The sequence below is a fragment of the Vombatus ursinus genome, unplaced genomic scaffold, assembly GCF_900497805.2.
Source record: "Vombatus ursinus unplaced genomic scaffold, bare-nosed wombat genome assembly UNPS02014812.1, whole genome shotgun sequence".
NCBI classification, from domain to species: Eukaryota; Metazoa; Chordata; class Mammalia; order Diprotodontia; family Vombatidae; genus Vombatus; species Vombatus ursinus.
The window spans coordinates 91,171,498-91,191,255 of NW_020954590.1; positions in this window are offsets into that span (position 1 = coordinate 91,171,498).

Below are 19,758 nucleotides of genomic sequence, written 5' to 3' on the forward strand. Positions count from 1 at the left end.
AAGAAGAAGAAGAAGAAGAAGAAGAAGAAGAAGAAGAAGAAGAAGAAAGAGGAAGAGGAAGAGGAGGAGGAGAAATACCAATATTTTCCAACTTCTGTTTGAATTGCCAGGTTGGGTCCCCAGAGGACAATTACTACTACTACTCTTAGATAACATGGTAAAGACAGTTAATACAAAATCTTCTCCTAAGAAGTTTACTCCTTTCCACAACTATGTATTGCTTCCATGGGAGGAGTAACCTTAAACTTAGATCATAATAGTCATCAAGTCATAAAGACATTAAAAAAAGTATGTGAAAAGGTCACCTTCACAAAAATTGACTGTGTCTCATGGTATAAAAAATTCTCACAAACAAATGCTGAAAAGCAGGAATAGTACTTGTACCCTTTCTAGACCATAGTGAAATAAAAATTACATTAAATAAAGGGCTATAGAAAAAAATAAATTAAAAATTAATTGGAAATGAAATTATCTAAACTTAAAGAATGAGTGAGTCAAAGAATAAATCATCAAAATAATCAATAACTTCATTAAGGAGAATAACAACCATGAGACAACATATCAGGATTTATGAGCTGCAGCCAAAGCAGTACTTATAGGAAAATGTATATATTTAAATATGTATGTCAATAAAGAGAGAAAAAGCAGATCAATGAATTGGGCATGCAACTAGAAAAAACTAAGTTTTAAATCCCAAATTAATCCCCCAAATGAAATTTCTGAAAATCAAAAGAAAGATTAATAAAATTGAAAGTAAAACTGAAATAAATAAAACTATGAGCTGTTTTTATGAGAAAAACAATAAAATAAATCAACAATTGGTAATTTGACTTAAAAAAAGAAAGAAGAAAACCAAATTACCAGTATTACAAATGAAAAGAATGAATGTACCACCAATGAAAATGAAATTAAAACAATAATTGTTACTTTACCCAATTCTATGCCAGTAAAACTAACAGTCTAAATAACACAGATGAATATTTACAAAAATAAAATTAACTCCCTGGATTAACAAAATAAGAAAATGAATACTTAAATAATCCTCTCTTTAAAAAAGAAATTGAATAAGCCATAAATGAAGTCCCTAAGAAAAAATTCCCAGGACCAGATAGATTTATCAGTGAATTCTAATAAACATTTAAGGAGCAATTAATCCTAATACTAGGTAAACTATTTGAAAACATAGATAAAGAAGGAGTCATAGCAAATTTATTTTATGACACAAATATGGTTTTGATACCTAAGGCAGGGAGAGCAAAAACAGAGAAAGAAACCTATAGGCCTATTTCCCTAATGAATATTGATGCAAAAAAATTTTAAGTAAAATATAAGCAAGGAGATTCTATGACCAGATGAGATATATACAAGGAATTTGGGGCTGGTTCAATATTAGAAAAACTATAAGCATAATCACTATTGATTAGAGAAATGCAAATTAAAACAACTCTGAATTACCACTTCATATCTATCAGATTGGCTAATATAACACAAAAGAAAAATGATAAATTCTGGAGGAGATGTGAAAAAAAGTGCGAAACTAATGTGCTGCTGGTGGAGTTGTGGACTGGTCCAAGCATTTTGGAGAACATTTTTTCCACATTCCCTCCTATATTTGTCATTTTCCTTTTCTGTCATGTTAACTGATCTGAAAAATATAAGATGGTATATCAGAGTTATTTTAACTTTTATTTCTCTAATCAGCAGCGGTTTAAAACATTTTTTCATGTGACAATTGATAGCTTTGATTTCTTCTGAAAGCTGTGTGTTCATATACTTTGACTATCAAATGGGGAATGGCTCTTATTTTTTATGAATTTAGATGAGTTCCTTCTATGTTTGAGAAGTAAGACCTTTATCAGAGAAACTTGAAAATGTTTTTCCTAGTTTCCTGTTTTCCTTCTAATTTTTGCTTTGTTTTGTTTGTGCAAATTTTTAAAAATTTTATGTAATCAGAATTAACTATTCCACTTAATGTGATCTTCTCTATCTTTTTTCGGTCATAAACTCTTATCTTATGCATAGATCAATTTAATTATATCATTACTTTTTATGTCTAAACCATTTGTCCATTTTGACCTTATCTTGGTATATGATATGAGATGCTGGTCTGTGCCTGCTTTCTGCCAAACTTTTCCAGGTTTCTCAGAAATTTTTTGTCAAATATTGAGTTCCTACTCCCAAAAGCTTGGATTTTCGAGTTTATCAAATATTAGATTTCTGTGGTCAATTACTACTTTGTTGTTGTTTAGTCATTTTCAGTCATGTCCAATTCTTTGTGATGCCTTTGGAGGGATTTTTGGCAAAGATATTAGAGTGGTTGCCATTTCCTTCTCTAGTTCATTTTACAGATGAGGAAACTGAGACAAACAGAGATAAATGACTTTTCCAGGGTCACACAACTGACAAGTGTCTGAAGTCAGATTTGAACTTAGGTCTTTCTGACTCCAGGCCCAGCACTCTATTCATTGTGCCACCTAGCTGCATTGTGTACCTAATCTACTCCACTGATCCACCACTCTATTTCTTAGCCAGTACCAGATTGTTTTGGTGATTGCCACTTAATAATATAGTTTGAAATATGGAACTGCTCCAGACTTGGCTACCTCTTGATGACACAACTTCCCTGGCTTCCCTTTCCAACAGTGTTTGCAATTTCACACATACCCCCAACTCACTGGTTGAGATTAGAAGAGTTGGAATACTACTTGTTCTCAATTGCCAATTCAAAGCTATCCTTCTCCATCACTCAAAAACCTCTCCTCCTTTGAAGTTCACCCAATTCACATTTACCCTATAATCAAGAACCTATTAGCCTGTAGTACTGAACTGCAGGACACTCCTTTTTTAATTCCAATGAGTTCAGTGTGTGGATCATTGTTTTTTTTTCCTCTGCAACCCTTTACCCCATACTAGAGGACTTCAAAATATTGATAGACTCTTACCCTTACCTCCTAGCTCTTTAACTTGCTCATTGCCTATGAACAGTAATTCTTTGGTCCACCTTAGATACATATCTTTTGTCTTGCCATCATCCACAAATGTCCCACTTTCATGTTTGTGAACTATCTTGTCTGCTCACAATTTGTGGTGTGGTTCTCTAACTTATTTAACTGTTCTCTCCACCCCCACACCCCCACCTTCCATCCAACCTATTTCCTTCCCTTTGTTTATTTATCATTCTGAATGCCTTTCTGATATAAGAAATTTGAACAAATCCCTATGCATCTTTAAGCTTCAGTTTCTTTCTTTGTAAAGTGAGGGGGTCGGACTAGACAGGAACCGTCCATTTAGAAAGTCCTTTATTCATGACCTATTCCACTTCCCTACCTTAACTTGTAATGCTAAGTATCTCAATGAAGCCTGAGGGTCTGTGCCCTCCTCACTTTCCCTTGGAAGGAGTTTAACTGGAACTTGCATTTACATACTATTGAGTACCAAGATCTAATGACTCATCCCTCCAAAGCATATCTAAATGAGTACTGAGTTCAGGCTCTAGGGTTTTGCTTGGGAGAGTTATAGGATCATTCATAAAGCTAAACTGTACTTAGGATAGAATTACAGGGTCCTGGTGTAAATAGTTTGTGAAATACAAACCCCCTCCTGACTCACTCTCCATGCACACTCTGATATCATATTCCCATTGATAAGGAAAACCAACTAATTTATATACAAGAGAATTAAGCATTCAAAATACCATCAGTAGCCATATAGTCATACTGTGTTTTTAGTCTTACCTAAACAAATGGAGGGAGGCGAGAGGAAAGGAGAAACAAGGTACCTCTTGGTTTCTGGACTTTGTAGTGGAAGCCAAGGGATCTGGCCCTTCCTCCAGTCAGGCTACTGCAGTTCTAATAAGACTGGTCCTCAGTGGAAGCCAGGTTACTTTCCACTCCATTAAAGAGTCGCCATCCTATTTCTCCCATCCCTATACTCTTCCATACTTTGGCTGTCACTCAGTTCCTAAACTACCTTTAGCCCCTGGATCTCCTTTCTTCTTATCAAAGAAGAGATAAAAGGACTCCTTTCCCTGGAAGTTATTGAATTCCTCCCTGGAAGCTTGTAGGGGGGAGCTATATATAGATAAAGAAATTGATGAAGAGAGAAATTAAATATTGGTAGCAGGGATGTGCTGGAGCCAACTAAACCCGAATCAAGAGAGCCAATTGTTAAAATTTCAGTGTGAGCATTAATTCCTTGAAAATCACTAAAAAATCAGGACTTGATGTGTCTTTAATTGTCTAGATATAAGGAAATGATGGAAAAATACAATTTAAACTTCAAAGTGTGTCATGGGTATGTTCTCTTTTTCCTGGAGAACTGATGGTTAAGTATTTACCAGCCTATCCCTGACTTGAGGTTACATGAGAGTAGTAATGATCACAGATACAGACTGAATCCAGATCCTTTGATTCCAAATCCATATTATAAAGTTTCTTCCAGTTCTCCATTCTGTGATCCTAGGAGTCTGGAATTTTGAGTCCTCCAGACTAGCCTGAGCATTCATCCCATCAACAGACTTGGTGAAGTGCCTGCTCCTTGGTAACAGCTCTCACATAAAAAAATGATCTGCCTTGGATGAGCACTGAACACTAGATTCACAGTCCAAATTCATTTCTGGGCTCTTTTTCTCCCTCACAATAGACTCTTGCTGTGCCCTGTAATGCCTCATCAGAAGAGATATGGTTCACTGCCATCTTTTACCCTGCTAAGTGCCAGGCAGGTCAAGTTAGTTTAAACTGGCATCATTCATCTTCCTGTGCCTGGATGTGGGTATTTTTTTTTTTTAAGAGAGTCATTGCACATGGTAACCTTTGTGACAAAGGACATATTTTGCATTTATGTTTTCTTCATTTTTGAGAATGGTCAGAATTTTAGACACGTGATCTTCCCATACAGAATAGAATTAAACTACTACCTGCTACATAATTTTCCTTTTATGAAAGTCAATTAAGTTATATCCTTTCCTTTATCCCCTCACTGTCATTGACAGCTTTGTTTAAAAAAAAGTCATAAAAATGTGGTGACAGTTGTTGATTTTAATTTCTGAAAAGAAAAGTTGGAAGTTTACATTTTAGAGTCAAGAATTTGCTTCTACTACCCATTAGAACGAAAATGTTTTCAGGACAATTTATTTTCAGAGACTTTGCATTGGTATTTTATATGAATCAAAGTGCCAATCCATGCACCTAAAGGATCAACCAAGAGTGTCAATGAATACATTGATACACAAAGCTGATATGTTACTTGGACTTTGAACTCTAGAAAAGCAACATCAAGATAAGTTGACAAGGGAGTGCTCTACCTACAACTAAATCTATGCCAAGAGAGAAGAGACTTCAGGGAAGGCACTTCTATCTTTCCCTTCCTCCAAATTCTTTTTTTTTTCACGAGTTTATTTGTTCAGAGAATCCCAGAATTGGAACAGACTTCCCCTTCATCTAGTCCAATCCATACCTAAATAAAAGTTCCCTCTGCAAGAGACGTCTCTTCTACCCTGGTGATATTGAATCCACTACCTGGCAACTCACCCCTTTCTACTTTGGGATAACTAATTGTTAGGAAGTTTCTTCTTTACAGCTAACACAAATCTGCCTCTTTTCAACATCTGATCAAACACCATATGGGGTTACTTGCTCAGCTGTATTTGATCCATAATGAACAGATTCTTTTCGAAGCCCTAACATAAACAGAAGCTACCCAAAATTATTGCCTGTAAGAAGGTGTCATGTGGAAACCTAACTTCCAATTACTGCAACAGTCTTCCTATTCTTTCCTTTCCCAGATGATTAGACTTCAAACATCTTCTACCCCATCTTCCCTTGTTGATCTGGCAGCTTTATCTAATATTTTCAGATCTTCTGAGGTCACAACAGAGGCGTTTTGCAAAACAGAACCTACTTCAGCTGTCTATGTTTGAGTTAGTTTATATTCCAGAAGCCAGGTCAAGGACCCCACAGCTGCAACAAATATAATGAAGGGCAGATTACAGGTGGGGCAGTTTTGTGGCCTCTGATGTCATTCTGACCAAACAAGTACATGTTTGATTGCAGCTGTTCAAATTGGGAGAAAGAATAGGACATGTGGAAGAGATAGTAGCTGCCTTGGTAAACAGTAAAGGGGCAAGAAAGTTAAGAAAATGTGTTACAGAAATTGGCAAAGGATTATCATCCTACTTTGAGTACAAAAAGTGAGTTCCCTGGTCTGCCAGTGATATAGGAATTTAAATTTTATTTACCCTAACAAAAAATTAATTTATTCTTTACAGTTTTAACATACAAAGCCTCTCCTCTCCAAAGGAGCAGCTGTCTTACATGAGCACTCAGAACAGAAAGGAGTGCGGAGAAGACACTTTTTTCTCGTATCTCCAAAGTAAAGCTAAGATTGTATCTTACAAATACTAAGTACTTAATAAATAGTTGTTGAATTCCAGCTTTATAAGATGTCAGAATTTTTACAGTACTTCAAGAACACTTACAACCCCCAACTTCAGGACTAACACTTTGTATGACAAAAATAAAAATCCCAAAAGATATTGAAAGATGAGAACTATGAACTGACTGACAAGGTTTTTATCTTTCCCTTCCATTTACAATACCAAGTACATGAGTGCAGGGTAGGGGATATGTGTCTAGACAACTGTTCAAATGACAAAGATCTTTTATTGGACTATAAACTCAACAGTGTGTCTTGGCAGCCAAAAGAGAGCTAATGGGATAGTACACTACCTTCACAGAGGCAAAGTATCCAGAATAAAAGAGGGGTTGCTCTGTCCTGTCTGAGTCCTGGTAAAAAACCAACCTTGGCATATTCTTTTTAATTCTGAACACTGCATTTTAGGAAAGAAATTGACAAAGTGGAGTATGTCCAAAGGAGGGCAACCAAGGTGAGGAGGGGAACCAAGGTGAGGAAGGGATGGAGACCACACAGTGCCTTGGTTAAGAGAACTGGAGATTCTGGCCTGTGGAAGAGGACAATTAAAAAGAATACAATACTTGTATTCAACTAGTTGAAGAAGTCTCAGGTGGGATTAAAGGGATTAGATTTGTTTTGCTTTGTCCCAGAGGACAGAACTGGGAGTTCTGGGTGGAAGGTGTTGATAGATAGATTTCAGCTTTGTGTAAGTAAAACCTTCCCAACAATTAAAGTTGTTTATAAGTAGAATGCCCCAGGAGGTAGTGGATTTTTCCTTACTGAAGGTATTCCAATGGTAGCTGGTTAACCATTTCTTGGGGAGATGGTAAAGGAGATTCTTGTTCAGGTATGTATTATGTCAAACTAATAACGACAACTAATATGTATGTAGCGCTTTAAGATTTGCAAAGTACTGAATCTCTCTCCAGGCTGCACTGCTGACTCATCTCCTCAGGACTTTCCCAACCATGCAATGGAAACCTCTTCACCCTGTACAACTCACTCCATCCCTGAAATACAGTTCACATTGGAAGTAACATACCAGTACGGTCTCCCACCCCAGCCCCTTCAGCCTCTCCCTATGATTGGCTGGTTGCTCCAAGAACCTCCAATTTAAGGAAGAAAACTAGGTTAAAGATATCTTCATTCCTTACCAGACTGTTGATCCATCCTCACAGGACTTTCTCTACCATTCTTTCTCCCAATCCCCCTCCTCCTTTTCAGTATGTAGTGCCTAGACTCACAGGGGTGAGGAATCTGTGACCTTGAGGCTGTATATAGCCCTCTGGGTCCTCAAGTGCAGCCCTTTCACTTAATCCAAATTTCACAAAACAAATCCCTTTAATAAAAAGATTTATTCTGTAAAACTTGGACTCAGTCAAAAGCCCATACCTGAGGACCTAAAAGGCTACATGTGGCCTCAAGGCCATATAGGTTCCCCACCCCTGGAAAACGTAGTAAACATTTAATATGGGTTATGTCTTTTGATTTGTGCATAAATTTTCAATGTGAGCATTTACACTCCAGAAATGATCTAATGCTACAAATCAGTGCTTGATTTATGGTTTTCTTGATTGTCAAGTGATAGAGAAAATATAAATGATGCAGATTAAACTTTTTTTTGGCATATACACTTTAAAAAGTTGTGAAGTGTTTCTCAACACACCATCTCTATACCTATTTAAAACAGTGTATTTCTGTTCATTTCAAGGGTAAATGTGCCCCTCCCTCCAAAAAATCATTACCTGATTGCCAGTCTTTGGCGAACAGTAACAATAATTAGTCATTCTATATTCTGGCATTTAATCTAAGTAGATATAGATATAAGGGAAAAGTGTATATAGCTCTACTATAGAAAAAAATGGGCTAGGATAGAACAGAGCTACTAAAAATTCATTTAGAATAATCCTTTCAAGATGAAGAACTACTTTATACCAGTTATAAAAATAGTATTTCAGAGCTTTCTATCTTGATTTGCTTTATTAATCATGATACCACTGTAAAATATTCCTTGTGGTTATTGTGAGTTAAATATTATAATTCATTAAGAAGGTTATGTACCCAGAAAGTGGATGTGTAATTGGAGTATAAAGCTAATTGAATATAAGCCCACCAATGAAAGAGGAAAATTATGAGAAACTTTAATGATGACTTCATAGCCTGTTATAAATTTAGTACCATAATGATGTGACACAATGTCATAGACTTAACATTCCATTAAAGAATTCCAGTTATCCAAGGGTGTGAACAAAAGAGATTTAAAATGATCAGTAAATTAATATTAGTTCTAAATGGCCTAAAATATATATTAAGCTGTTAACAGGATAGAACCCATACAGACAAGATTCATAATGAGCATGTGATCCAGTCACATTTAAACCTTAATAATCTAGTTAAAAAGAGGCATATCTAAAAAGCACCTCCAAGAGATACCTGACTCATAAGACTTTGTCAAAGCTGTATCAGCTACAACTTTGTCTACATATCATAAGTTGGGAGTGGGAAGAGAAGGCTCAGTGGTTTATATTTCAGGGACTTAATTAGCACCAGAGTCTCCAAGACAGTCCTAAAAACCCAAGACATGATTAGGTGAATTTTGAGGGACTTCAAGCTTTGCTGAAGGTTCAGTCTAAACTAGCTCCCATTTCTAATGGGTACCAGTGGAGTAATTAGATCTAAGAATAGTCTAAGGAACTTAGAGTGGGCATATCAATTTGATTTAAGCATTCAACTGAGATGCTCAGCTCGCATCACTTGGCATATGTTGGGAAGCTTCCTATTGAAGAGAATAGACTCTACCTCTTCATTTGGGGAAAGGAGAAACTCAGAATGTATTTCATCTCATCACAAGATATATTGGTGATATAATATAGTAAGTCTGCTGCAATTGTGTATCTAATTCAGGGTGTCTCTTCCTCAGAGAGGAAGTTGATGAATTACTCCCTCATGGCCCTTTCCCAGCCTCTGCCACTTTGAATAGAATGAGATGGCCCTGACCATTTGAGGCTAAAAGATGTGGAAAGAGGGAAGCAGAACATTTTGAAGATAACCCAGTCTCTGAATAGTCTTCTTTTCAGTTAAGGTTAAGAACTCCAAGCAGGGAAGACAGAAAACTGTTAGGGGAAAATGCAGAGAATATACAGCTGTCTGCAATCATGAATTCCACTCCCCAGACCACCTGTGGCTATGAAAAAATGTGGTAGTTATTGGATTTTGAGTACCTCTGGAAGATGAGAGCAGAGTATAAGTAAGGATGAATTAAGATAGAGTGTGCTATTGATATTCTTATCAAAATTATAATGATAAGACAGGGAATGTAAGGGTGATTTAACTCAGAAAACAAATAAGAATGTTACTGTAAGGAGAAGTTTCCTAGGTTTGAAGTGTATGTTCAGTTTACTCTTGAGGGCTAACTTTGATGGTAGGGGCATGGAGAAAGACAGTACTGGGATGGGGTGGAGGCCATTATGTGCTGATGCTGCTTTGAACTCAGAGATTGTGTAGCTCTGGGTAAATAGGGCCTTCCCATGCAGTGATATCAGCATCTGGAGATTGCACTGACACACCCAATAACCATATTTCTGAGTCCTCAGTAGTACTATATATATTAAAATGAGAGATCTGGGAAAGAAGATAAGGGACCAGGAAATGAGAGGAAAGGAAGGACCCAGAGCTAGAATTAATGTGATAGCTCTATTGTGCTTCTATTTGTGAGAACCAAGGTAATCTTTCCTACTTTTCTATGCTGCTTCTGCCAGGAAATCGGGGATGACTTCTGTGTGATAATGGTCAAGTTGTTTTTTTCTGCCTCTGTGGCCTTATTTTCCTCATCCATAAATTGAAAGGGGTGGACAAGACCCAAGAATGCTTCCTGCTTTAGCATTCTATAAAGTAAAATCAGAAATTCTATTTTTTTTGTTTTGTCAGAATGTGTGAACAGATTAGATTTGTGTTCTTCCAATGGTACATTCTATCCCTTTTCTTTAACTCCCTATGATAGCTAGCATTTATGTAGTGATTTAAGATTTGCAAAGAGCTTTACAGATATTATCTTATGGGATCCTCACAACACCCCTAGAAGGTAGGTGCTATTATTATCTCCACTTTATGTATGAGGAAACCAAGACAAACAGAGGTTAAGTGACTTGCTCAGATTTGTATGGCTTTGAATGAATGAAAATGTATTTGAATTCAGATCTTCCTGATTCCATGTCCAGTATTTTATCTACTCTTCCACATATTGACTTTAATTGACCTGTTGGTTTCTAATGTTGAGACAAGAACAATGGATTTGGAGATAAAAAAACAAACAAACAAACAAATAAAAAAACCCCCTGCATTTTCTTTCCAATTCTGCCACTTAATAGTCAGTTGATTTTGAACAGGTTGGTTTATCTCCTTGAGCCTCAGCTTCCTAATCCATAAAATGGGGAAAACATGGTAGCATAGTCCTATATGAATAGTGTCAGGAAACTAAAGGTCAGAAGCAGATGAGACTCCTCAAGAATCCTAAGGATAAAGAACAGCCCCCCTGCTCAGGAGGGATGTGGTGGGGATGATACATAAGTAGCTAGGTGGTGCTGTGGATAGAGCACTGGACTTGAAGTCATGAAGGCTTGAGTTTAAATCTTGCCTCATACACTTACTAGCCAGGAGATACATAGTAAGTTATTTAATCTCCTTCATGCTCAATTTCTTTATCTGTCAAAAAATGATAATAATAGCACTTCCCTCCAAGGGTTGTTGTGATGACCAAGTAAGATCACAACAGTAAAGCATTTTGTGACCTATAGAAATATTAGCTGTTACTGTTGTTGATAGATTGCAGAACTATTCAACAATTATTTTACTTCTGCTTTTTTTTTCTACCAGAAAGAATAGATTTTGGACAGGAAAGTACAGAACAAAATTGTTAATATAAATATAAAAGGCAAGATAATAAGGAGAAGATAAGGATCCATCTGACATATTTTATGATTTCAAGTCACCATGAACTTGAACTACATATCTAGTGTATTGAATGAGTTGATGACTGTGATTGCTGTCGTCCTGAGAGTGAAATTTGAAGGGTCATGGAGAACAGGAGAAGTGTTATAAGATGGCATAATATGGTCAAATGTCAAATGATGTACACAAATGGGAAGATAATGGAATCTTCACACTTTATGCCAGGGAACTTGACTTCAATTCCCAGTAAAATTCTAAAAGGTGTTGAAGCAAAGATTAGTTAATAGATAGAAAAGGAAGTGGTGATCACAAAAAACTGGAATGGCTTCATCAAGAAAAAGTCATATCAGTCTGGTATCTTTTTTTAACAAAGGTTATTTGGATGGTAGATCAAGAGACTGTGTTCAGTCTGAACTCCAAAATCTCTGAACTCTGAAATCCATCCAAAATGGCCTTCTCTGTTTTTCATTAATTACACTCCGTTTCCCATATCAATGCCTTTGCACTAGCTATAATTTTGCCTAGAATTCAATCCTTCCTAACTTATGTCTTGTAGAATCCTTCTTTTCTTTTTTTCTTTTTTATTAATTTATTTTTATTTATCAATAATCATTTCCATATGCTTTTGAGTTTAAAATTTTTCTCCCCTTTCCTCCCCACCACCCTCCCCAAGATGGCCTATAATCTTATATACATTCATATTAAACATATTTTCACATTAGTGATGTTATAAGTAAAAATTAAAACCAATAGGAGGAACCATCAGAAAGAGGAAACAAAACTCAACAGAAGAGAAAAAAATAGCAATTCAATTTCCATAGTTCTTTCTTTGAATGTGGATAGCATTTTCCATCACAAGGCCTCTAGAGATGTCTTAGATCCTTGTATTGCCAGGAAGGGTTAAGTTTATCAATATCAGTCATCACATAACGTGGCTGTTATTGTGTACAACGTTTTCTTGGTTCTGCTCACTTCACTCAGCATCAGACCATGCAAGTCTTTCCAGGTTTTTCTGAAGTCAGCCTGTTCATCATTTCTTATAGCACAATAGTATTCCATCACATTCATATGCCACAACTTGCTCAGCCATTCCCCAATTGATGGGCATCCTCTCAATTTCCAATTCTTTGCCACCACAAAAAGAGCTGCTATGAATATTTTTGTACATGTAGGTCGCCTTCCTGTTTGTGTGATCTCTCTGGGATATAGTCCTAGAAATGTTATTGCTGGGTCAAAGGGTATGCACATTTTTATAGCCCTTTGGGCATAGTTCCAAATTGCTCTCCAAAATGGTTGGAGCATTTCACAACTCCACCAACAATGCATTAGTTCCAATTTTCCCACATCTTCTCCAACATTTATCATTTTCCTGTTTTGTCATGTTGGCTATTCTGATAGGTGTGATGTGGTACCTCAGAGTTGTTTTGATTTGCATTTCTCTAATCAATAGTGATTTAGAGCATTTTTTCATATGACTATAAATGGTTTTAATTTCTTCATCTGAGAATTGTCTGTTCATATCCTTTGACCATTTATCAATTGGGGAATGGCTTGTATTCTTATAAATTTGACTTAATTCTCTGTATATTTTAGAAATGAGGCCCTTATCAGAGAGACTGGTTGTAAAAATTCTTTCCCAATTTTCTACCTTCCTTCTAATCTTAGTTGCATTGGCTTTGTTTGTGCAAAAACTTTTAAATTTAATGTAATAAAAATTATCTATTTTGCTTTTTGTAATGTTCTGTATCTCCTGTTTGGTCATGAATTCTTCTGTTCTCCATAGATCTGACAGGTAAACTATTCCTTGCTCTCCCAGTTTGCTTATAGTATCAGCCTTTATATCTAAATATGTACCCATTTTGACTTTATTTTGGTATATGGTGTGAGATTTTGGTCTATGCCTAGTTTCTGCCATACTCTTCCAGTTTTCCCAGCAGTTTTTTTCAAAGAGTGGGTTCTTATCCCAGAAGCTAGGGTCTTTGGGTTTATCAAATAATAGATTACTATAGTCATTGACTACTGTGTCTTGCATGTTTAACCTATTCCACTGATCCACCACTCTATTTCTTAGCCAGTACCAAGGAGTTTTGATGATTGCTGCTTTATAATACAATTTAAGATCTGGAATAGCTAGACCACCTTCCCCTGCATTTCTTTTCATTAGTTCTCTTGATTTTCTGGATCTTTTGGTCTTCCAATGAATCTCTGGCTGGCTGGGCAACTCCCGGTTCCATATTGCTCCCCTTCCCCCAGGGTAAGATGGGCCTTTCCTGTTAATCCTTCTAGATACCTGGGTTACTGCACTGCTTCACCCCATCTTTCTTCTGGTTCAGCTGTTCCAGGGTTTTTTCCTGGGGTGATATTTTCTGGGTTTTCAAAGGTTGATAAGGGAGGGTGAGAGTGACTACTTTTTTACTCCACCATCTTGGCTCCTGGAAGAGGAAGACTAGAATCCTTCTTTTTGACAATTGGGGTTATGTGACTTGCCCAGGGTCACACAGCTAGTAAGTGTTAAGTGTTTGTTCTGAAGCTGGATTTGAACTCAGGTCCTCCTAACTTCAGGGCCGATGCTCTATCCACTGCGCCACCTAGCTGCCCCTAGAATCCTTCTTTTCAAGAAGCAACTTCATCCTCTGCATGAAGCCTTTTCTGATTCACCCAACTGCTAGTGCCTTCCTTCTCAAATTACATTGTATTTTAATTAATGTCTGTGTGTATACATATATACATAAACTTTGTATTTATGCTTTTATGGATATATGTATGTACTTAATGTCTCCATCATTAGAATGTAAACTTATTTTGAGTAGGAATCGTTTCAGTCTTTGTCCTTGTATCCCGAGTACCTAGCACAGTGCCCAGCACATAGTAGGACCTTAACAAACACTATAAATACTTGTTAATTGATTGTTCATCTAAAATTTACAAAGCATCTAATGATATTCCTATGAATAAAATGGAAAGATGTGTACCAGAACACAGTACAATTAAGGAGATTCATAATTTGTTGAATTCAGAATTAAGCCCTCAAAATAATCCTTAATGGGTTAAAATTAACAAAGAAAATGCCCTAGTGAAATATCCCAAGTATGTGACCTTGGCTTTGTGTTAGTTCATATTTTTATAAATGAAGCAAATAAAGTAATAGGTGACATGCTTAAGATACCAGAAAGAAGGAAGGGATAACTCATTTTATTACTATCAGAATCCAAAAATATTTTCTTTTTTGTCTCATTTTAATGTAACATTTTAAATAATTTTATTACTTCTATGCAGGTACATGTCTATATTAATATACAATTTTAGATATTACACATATATTTATACATATATATCTTACATTATAAATGAATGAGTGAAAAAAATGATCAAGCATTAACTATGTGTTAGGCACAGTACTTAAAGACTAAGGAACTCCCTAATACTGAGCACCTGTACCTAATCAAGGATACAAGAAAACAAGAGAATCTCTGTGCTCAAGAAGTTTATATTCTTACAAAAAGATCTCAACAGTTTGAACTGTTGGTCCAAATAAGATAGATTGAAGCTTAATAGAGATAAATACAAAGCGTACATTTGTGTTCCAAAATTCAACTCACAAATGCAGAGTGATGGAGCTATGACTCAATACCAGTTCCCTGAAAAAAATTCTGGAATTTTTAGTTGTTTTCAAGTTCAGCACAACCAAAAAGGTACCACATTAAAAGAGTTATTGTATGAATCAAATCAACAACCATTTAAAAAGCACCTACTATACAACAGACACTGTGCTAAGCGATGGGGAGACAAATGAAAATAACAGCAATAAAAAGTCTGCTCTCAAGGTGCTCACAAACTGATGGAGGATACAACACATAAACACCTACATACTTACAGGTCAATTGTTTTTCTAATGATATATTTCATATTTTCTTCTATTTTTCATTATTTTTATTTTGTTTTATTGTTTCTTGATGTTTCATGAAGTCATTAGCTTCCACTTGCCAATTCTAATTTTTTAAAAAAAATATTTTCCTCAGTTAGTGTTTCTACTTCTTTTTTTCCATTTGGCCTATTCTGCTTTTTAAGGCGTTTTTTTCTTTAGTGAATTTTTGTGCCTCATTTATCATTAAGCCAATTCTGTTTTTTAAGGTCTTATTTTCTTCAGTATTTTTGTGCCTCTTTTTACCAAGCTGTTAATATTTTTTTTTCATAATTTTCTTGCATCACTCTTTTTTCCCATTTTTCCTCCACTACTTCTCCCCCCCCCCCCTCTCTCTCTGTCTCTCTCCCAAGAATTGGAAGGACTTGTGTCCAATTAGCATTTTCTTTGAGATTTTGCATATAGCTATTTTCACATCATTATCTTCTTCTGAGTTTATGTCTTGATCTTCCCTACCACTATAGTAGCTTTTTCTGGTCAAGTTCTTTTTTTGTTGTTTGATCACTTTTCCAATCTATTTCTTGACTTTGAATTTTATGTTAAAGTTGAGTTCTGCTCACTTGGGGATACAGAACATTGTCCCAAGGTGCAGGCTTTTTTGTGGCTGTTTTTGACATAGTTCTTGGTATCTGCATGTTTTTGGCACTTTTAAGGTGGTGTGATCTGGGGAGAGATATGGTCACTGTTTTCCTAGTCTGCACTGTGGTCTTTACTCAGGAAGGGCATCTGCTCCCCTACAACCAGAAGTGCTAATGCTCCTCTCTGTCTTGAACTTTGGACAGGGCTCCTGCTCCATTGTGACTGAACACAAGCATTCCTCTTCACCCTGGAAACATGACCCAGAACTGTGTGTGGATAGAGTTGTGAGTTAGCACTACCTGTATGTAGTGCCAGCTCAACATCCCCTGTAATCTCTTTCTGATCAGTACTCTCACTGCCTTACCATCTTTGGGCTGAGAGTTCCTGAAGCTTGATGATACTCTCTCTACCACCTCCAAGGCCAGGAGCTATCACTATTGCTGAGTGTACTCCTGTATAGCTCTCATCTCATTGTCACAGACTTCTGCCAACCTCTTAAAATTGTCCTAGGCTAGAAAAATATCTCTCCCTGACCTTTTGTTGGCTCTGCCACTCTAAAATTTGATTTGAGGCATTATTTTAAAGTTATTTGGAGGGAAATGTTGGGCGAGTTCAACTGTGTTTCTGCCTTTCCTATGTTGTCTTGGCTCTGCCCCTCATCTCCTCCATTCTCCTATTCTGAAGTACAAGGGGAACATAATGAAATGGTGTCTTGCAGACCAATATACTTCATTTCCAAAAGTGATCTAGTGATTGGTGTTTCCTGGCAAAGAGAACATGACTAAATAAGCAAAACCCCAAAGTAACCAAGGCTTAAATGTCTTTTTTTTTTCATTGTTTTTGTTTGTTTGTTTTTTAGGCAATTGGGATTAAGTGACTTGCCCAGGGTCACACAGCTAGTAAGTGTCAAGTGTTTGGTCTGAAGCTGGATTTGAACTCAGGTACTCCTGACTTTAGGGCCGGTGCTCTATCCACTGTGCCATCTAGCTGCCCAAATGTCTTTTTTTCAATGTAATTAACTTGAATTGCTTAAAAGCAATAACAATGAAATATTAGGTTGACTCTCCTTTTTGAGGTCATCAGCCCCAGCCTCCTCCCATTTATCCCCAAAAGTTCTGGATCAAAGGTCCTGGGAGATTTTTCCTCATAATTATGCTCAATCCCCAATAAAGAAATTTTACCATGCCATTTAGGCACATTATACATATAAAAAAGGAGTCATTGGGAAACCCTGTCAAATTGCCTAAAACATTTGTCCAGTTTGACATTTTGGCCTCTCATCCTTTAGTCAGCTGCCATAAATTAGTAGCTTGAGATGAAAAAGAAAATCAAATTTAAGTATATAAAAATAGGAAAGTGACTTATTTAGTCTTTAGTCTTTCTACTAGCTTTTTGCCAAAACCTAAAATTTTTCTTTAAAAAATGAATGCTTTTAAGATAGAGTATCTTCTACGTAACTTGTTCTAATGAAAACTTAGATACAACCAGATATTATGGAGATTAATTGCTTCATAATGGATATGATGAGAGTGAAGGCTAAAGTCTTCACTAGATTTTCTACACCTAAGGTAATGTGAAAATCAGTAGAAATAGCTAATTTGGCAGGGCCTATCATGATTTTAGGAGTGGGTGCATCCAAACAAAGCCACAGATTCATAGAGCCATGAAGAGACTCAGATTAAAGACTTCATATAATGTTGGCACTGAAAGAGACCTTTGGGAACAGAGCATTTCTCTCATTCTACTGATGAGAAAACTGAAGCTCATAGAGTTTAAATGACTACCTCAAAGTTACTTAGCTTCTAAGTAGCAGTGTCACACTAGTGTTACACTAAGACCAGTGCACTTACCTCAAAAGTTATCAAGTCTAAACCATTAGTACAGCGTGAATCACTTTTAAATACCCCTGACCAAATGGCCATGCAGTCTCTTCTGTCATAGGAAACTTTCTTCTTCCTGAAGAAGCCCCTTCTTTCCACTTTGGAACCACTTTAATTTTTAGAGAGTTCTGATTCCCTGAAACACTTCTTCTAACTATGGATCCATATCTTTCCTCTGTCAAAATCACCTTGTATTTATTTTATATATAACCCTGCAGGATAATATTATTTCTGAAGGTTAGACTGTAAGTTCTTTGAAGACAAGGACTGCTTTAATTTTTATCTCTCTGCTCCCCAGAGACTAGTAGATTGTGAGCTCTTTAAGAGTAGGTACTGTTGTCTGTCTCTTCATGTATCCTGGGCACCTAGAATTGGGGCTGGCATATGGTAGGTACTTAATAAATGTTTATTGATTGATTGATTGCTGGTACAATGCCTGGCATAGAGTAAGTAGATACTTAATAAATGTTTGTTGATCAATTAATTAAATAATGATTCATTGTATATCCCTACTAGATTGTAAGCTCTACGAGGGCAAGGATAGTCTTGTTTTTTGGTTGTTGAATTTTTAGTGTCACCAGTACTCAGCAAAATGCCTGATACAAAGTAAATTTTTTATGCTTTTTATTCATTCATTTGTGCTGTATTTCAATGAAGTCACACTATGATAGTTTAATGGAGTTAAATACATGGCTTAACTATATTTATGAAATCCAAAGGAATAAAATCAAATATATTAAAACAACTCCTACAAAGTCTATGTGTCCTCAGCTCCATTTCAAATTTAAGCAGCCCCAAACTAGTTTTTGGATACATCCAAACAATGGAGTTCCAGAGATAAGCTTGGTACTTGTTCTAGATTCAGAATTCCCCTTCAACCTCTCCAAGTGAGAATGAGCAAATGACTTTCTACCCGGATGCTATTCCACTTACCCACCTCCTAGACTGTCACGTGTCAAGTCACTTGAGGGAACTCAGCTATCTTCCTCTCTCTGGAATTTCCACTTGGTGTTCTTAATTCCTTTTTAAGAAGAACAGCTCATAATTGCATAGTACTTTAAAATTTGCTCTGCATTTCACAAATATTATCCACATTTTATATAGATAAGAAAACTGAGATTCAGAGGAATTAAGTGAGTAACCCATGGTCACATAAATAATAATGTCAGAATTTGAATCCAGGTTTCCTCTAACTCTAGGAACAGGGCTAGTTCTACCTTACCATGGACTTGACTGCCCATGTGAGATTATTTTCTTAAGGATTTCAGATGTTGCCATGCCTAGGGCAGTGCCTTGCACAAAGTATTTGCTTGGTAAATGTTAGCTGAATGTTTGGGTACAATGGTTTTGGGACTGACTAGCTCTGATATCAGAATGACTACTTTGAAGATAAATATTCAGATATTTTCTGTGTTCTATAAAGCCTCATCAGAGATAAAGGATGAATTAAGATTTTTTAAAGTTTTTCCTTTAAACTCTACTCTCTACCTATTTTTAAAAGTGGAAAATAAGATGTGGTAGTTAGGATATCCATTGACTTTCAAGGTGCAAGAGCTCATCTCTTATCAATTTCAGAGTTCAATTGAAATCAGGAAATATCATTTGGAGTCCTAGTGCTTTTACTAGAGGAGAGCGCTGTCTGAAAAGAACTAAACCAGTGAGTTAAATGATACTTCTCTGATGTCATAATTAAAATTGCAAATAAATTATGTTAAAGTTAAAATAATTAAAATTGAACAAAGGTCAAAAATCATTTAAATGGATGATGCACACTTCTCTTTCTTTACAGATGCCATTGATTGATGTATCTTCAGGCATTTCTTATAAATAGATGGTCTTTGAAAATAAGAGAAACGTAACAACAACACCAATGTCTCATCAACATACATCACACAGTAGTCACAGTTCTGAAGGTTAAATGTGTATGGCCCATTTCTTCAAGCCCTCTTCCTAATTCTTTCCCTGATTTCCTGTATGATAGAAGAGGTCACTCATAGATTTGGGTTTTTTTATGGATTA